The sequence below is a fragment of the Crocodylus porosus genome, unplaced genomic scaffold, assembly GCF_001723895.1.
Source record: "Crocodylus porosus isolate Cpor-Errol unplaced genomic scaffold, CroPor_comp1, whole genome shotgun sequence".
In the NCBI taxonomy this organism is placed as follows: Eukaryota; Metazoa; Chordata; order Crocodylia; family Crocodylidae; genus Crocodylus; species Crocodylus porosus.
Genome location: NW_017728931.1, coordinates 132,338,906 through 132,343,546, shown reverse-complemented (window position 1 = coordinate 132,343,546; position 4,641 = coordinate 132,338,906). Strand labels below are relative to the sequence as shown.

Here is a 4,641-nt window from a genome sequence, read left to right as displayed (position 1 = left end):
GTTCAAGCACCTACATTGAATACCTTCAAGAGTAAATTGGATGCTTATCTTGCTGGGATCCTATGACCCCAGCTGACTTCCTGCCCTTCAGTCCGGGGGCTGGACTCAATTATCTTCCAAGGTCCCTTCCAGCCCTAAAGTCTATGAAATATATGAAATAGGCTCTCAGGTTTACTCAGAACTGACAGCACAGGGAAACAAGATCATAACATGACCGATACCACCTCCATTTAAAGAAAGCATATTTTTCCACCAAAAATCCTGTAAGATGAGAAATCCATCTACAATCATCAGAACAGTTTGTATTGCTCAAGCTGTGCACAAACATGTCTAGTTGAAAAAGAAAAATGCCAGCTTCTTGCTTACACTGAACAGCCAGGTGAAGCCAAACACACAGCGTGTATTATAGCAACATCACAAATGGACCAGGTAAGTATTTCAGTTCATAAAATCTATCACAAGGAAATGAGCATGAACACCTTTAAGGCACAGGGAGAAAAGGGAGGCAGAGAAATCAGTCTGACAAGCAGATTGTGCATAACAGTTTCTTTATGAAGCTCAATCCACATCAAGATTTATTCAGGTGGCTTGGTATAAAATATACAGTTCTGAGTAAGATGGCGGCAGAGTTCCAAATTATGCTTTACTTGTCAGTGAAACACTGACAGAGATGGATTATCACAGAACTAGAAGATGTATAATAGGCCAAACTTCTCATTTACATTAGTATAATTTTGGCAGAATTCACTGAAGTCAAGGAGTGTAGGTTGTAGCCATGTTTGACTAAGGACATATGCAGACAAGGTTCTTTGGGTAAATCTGATATCTTTTAGACCGAGTTATCTAATAAAAGATATCAGATTTACCCAAAGAACCTTGTCTGCCTGAAGTCAAGGAGGTATTCTTGAAATGCCAGATAAAATACTGATCTGTCACACAAGTCATTTTTATAAATGTGCGTGAAGGGAGCTGACCCAATCGCAGAAGAGCCAGGAGTCCGGCTCCCCGATCCTGTTCCTCTGCACAACGGAGCTGCTCGCCCAGGAGAGACCCCAGGATCCAGGGAATACATGTGTCAAGTAGGGGCAGGGCAGAAATGAAGATCCTGACCTACATGAGACACCTCAGCATCCTATGCAGTGATAAGGGGTCGGAGGAGAAGGTGCTGCATCACACAGGTGTATGGGGCAGCTGCAGAGACAACACTGAACGTGAACAAGAACACATGCCTGGCGCTGGGAGAGCTTGGGACCCGATGGCTGCGGAGTTTTCCATGCCCAAAGAGGAGGATGAAGATAGACTTTGACCCAGAGCTGATACACCAGAAGGCTGAGGACAAGACCACAGCCATAGTCAAGAACAGCTTAGGACTGTGGAATTTGTGCCACTTCTTAATAGAGGGGCTCTCATGGGGGTGGTGCTGCTACTGTTGCTTCTGTACATGACACTGGTCTTCACACCCTCACAGCAGACCATGTGCAGGATCCAAAGGGACATGTGCATCTTTTTTTCTCTAGATGGGAAAAGTCAACTAGAACCACCCTGTCCAGGCCAAAACTGGCTGGGAGCCAGGGTTTTCCAGACATGCTGATGTTCTTCTGAGCAAGGTACATGAGCCTTGCCTATAAGCTGGTGGTCCGGGAAGGGACCAAGGCAGCAAGCTCTGTCCAGTATTTTGCAGGTCTGCCGCAACACTGGTGGGTGCACACAGTGCCCAGAACACACCTGCGGGCCTGGAAACCTGACCCTGGAGTTTTTTCCAACCATTATGAGCTCAAAGATGAGGCTCCAGAGGCTCTGCTGAACCATCATGAGCTGTAAACAGTGGTTAGGGCAAGCTAAGTGAGCATGCTCCCGAGCAACAGCTCCAAGTCTGCGTGGGAAAGGATTTTCAACAAGGGCCTACAGAAAGCATGCAGGGACCTCAACTGGCAGACAGCCCACCAACTACTCCCAGTGCGAGCACTACAGCACAGCACAGGTGGGGGACCCAGACAGACCTGCCCAGGGGTAGAAATGATCAACCACTCGCTCTGGGTGAACAAACTATAACTCTACTTCCAAGAATGGAGGAAGACGAAGGGGAAAGAGAGGCAGAGACCAATAGAAGAGGAAGACACAGCACACTGTATTTTGTGACACAAGCACAGAAGATGACTCCTGAAGACCTGTGGCATCATGAATGTGGACTGGGAAAGTAAAAGGGAAGGGTTGGGGTCCAGATGTGGGTTTGGGGATGGGGTGGTGAAAGGGGAAACAAGGAGATGCAGTGAGCAGCAATGGAAATGTAAACTGTCGGTGTTATATGTTGTGTAATGCTGGTGAACTGTTTGGTTACCATGTCAAACTGTACAACCAAATAACTGTCAATATATAGATGGGACTTTATTTTTAATATACGTTTTTTAAAAAATGTGAAGGAAGCATGCCTTCCCCATTCATACCAAGGGAAAACCCCATACAGGCTCTCAGGTACTCTGATGTATATGCAAGAAGAATGATAGGTTGATGTACACTAACAAAAAAAGACATTTACATTCCATAATTTTATTAACATTTAGATAATATTTCTTCACCCTCCAATACAAAGGATTATAATAATGCCTCAAACCTTACAAGCAAGTTATTGTCATTTCAGTAGGGATGGACTGATTAGGTAGCTCTGTTGCTTCTAACGTATCGTTATAGACGTTAACTTCTATGCACCAAAACAAAAGCTTACAGATGGCAAAATATTGACACAAACAATAAATATTTCAGCATCAATCTTGCAACTGACTGCAAGGATCAGTTCCCAGTCTAGATCCAAGTTCTATATCCATTAGCTGAGGAGTGGGCAAAATAAAGCTGGTGGCACTGGATGACAGGCTGTGGGCAAGCTGTGCTTGTGCCACTGTCTCTGCTAGCAGGCGGCTCCTCCAGCCTCTGCGGGTGCCACGGGGGTGGGGGCTGGGTGGAGGTGGCCCTGCCCAGCACTGTGTGTGTGGGCCTGGGAGATGGAGTCCAGCCCAGGGCTTACAGGGTCAGACTCCATCTCCCAGACACTGCAGGAAGCGCTGGGTAGAAGCACCCAGAGACAGGAGCCAGAGCTGCCGCCCACAGTGCCCGCCAGCAGAGGTGGGGTCCCAAGTACGGCTCATACAGGTCCTGCTGCATGAGGCCAGGTAGGCAAGTGGGCAGAGCTGCTTCTGCACAGCATCTCCCCCGCGCCCCCCCTGGCCCCAGTGCCTGGAAGATGCAGTCCAGCTCCGCAAGTCCTGGGCAAGCCCCGCTTGGTCCCCAGCCTCTGCTGGTGGGCAGCACCCAGGGCCTGCAGGACTGGACTGATCTCCCAGCCACAGGCTTTCATGTTGTCTCATCCTGCCGTCAGGGCTCCACACGTGCTAGGAGCCCTGACGGTGGGGTAGGACAACATAGTGGCCTGCAGTCGGTGCTCATTCTGGGCAGGGGTGGATGGATGGGCCAGGGCCATGAAGCACCTGCGCATATGCACGCATATGGCCCTCAACAGCTCATCAAAACTGGTTAAGTGGCCCTCCAGCCCAAACAGTTGCCCACCCCTGCATTAACTGATGCACCACTACCTAGGAGGTACTGCTAGTCGTCCTTCTGCTACTTGCAGTCACACAGCAGCGCTATTTAAAAAGCCCAATGTCCTCTGGATACTCAAATACTTTTCGTGATAAGTTTTTTGTTAATAAAAACCATTTATAAAATCCTTTGTTTATAAAACCTGCCCATAACTCACGTTGGCCGCATCAGACTTGCACCTTTTCTAAGTAATAAGAAAAATTCTTGGTGGCTTCCCCTTACAGAGGTGAGACATCTCGCTTCATCTGGTGACAAACGCACCTTGTCACAGGGAGGGGATCTGTGAGATCATGACAACGCCCAGGGGACGCTGCACCTGTCCGCCCACATGCCACTCGCTGCCAGCAGCTGGCCTTGGGCGATTTAAACATGTCTCACATCTACACCTGGCCAGAGCACCTGTCGCTTGCTCTCACACGCAGACCCACAGCATGCACGCGTGTCAGATGTACATGCAGACTCACACACGTGGAGACGTCACACACGCAGACATATCAGACATGTCCACACGCATCAGACAGACGTGGAAGACACACGCCCACGACAGACACGCGTGCAACAGACACACACGTAAACACATGCGTCAGATGGACACAAACACACGCACCCAACACAGATGGGAACATAAACACACATGCCTGACACAGATGGACACGCAGACACACGTGTGTGTCTGTACATCTGTCTGTGTATGTGTGCACACACATGCCCAGGTCAGACAGATGCACAGACACACGAGCGTCGCACACACGTGTGCCACACATGTCCATCACTGCAGCTGCCCCAGGCGGTCCCCAAGCCACCCGCTCCCATTCCATGACCCCCCGGGGCACCCCCATATCCCGCAGGGGGAGGGGGAACACCCCATGTCCCGCGGGGGGGTTGCCGCATATTTGAAAACCACCGAATAAATAAGGGGCCGCAAGGCCCCCTGACACGTCGCCCCCGGCTGCCGCCGCCATTTGGCCCCGCGCTCTCCCCGCCGCCATTTTCCTGGCGCCTTCCCCGGAGGTGCGCGCGGCCGCCCCTGAGGCGGGTCCCACCGGCGCT

General features: G+C 50.2%; 1 protein-coding gene across 1 annotated transcript in view; it reads right to left on the bottom strand.

Annotated features, from left to right (window-relative positions):
* DMTF1 (cyclin D binding myb like transcription factor 1) overlaps positions 1-4,641 on the bottom strand; it is a 43,983-nt gene that overhangs the window by 39,046 nt on the left and 296 nt on the right. The gene's annotated exons all lie outside the window — the stretch shown is intronic.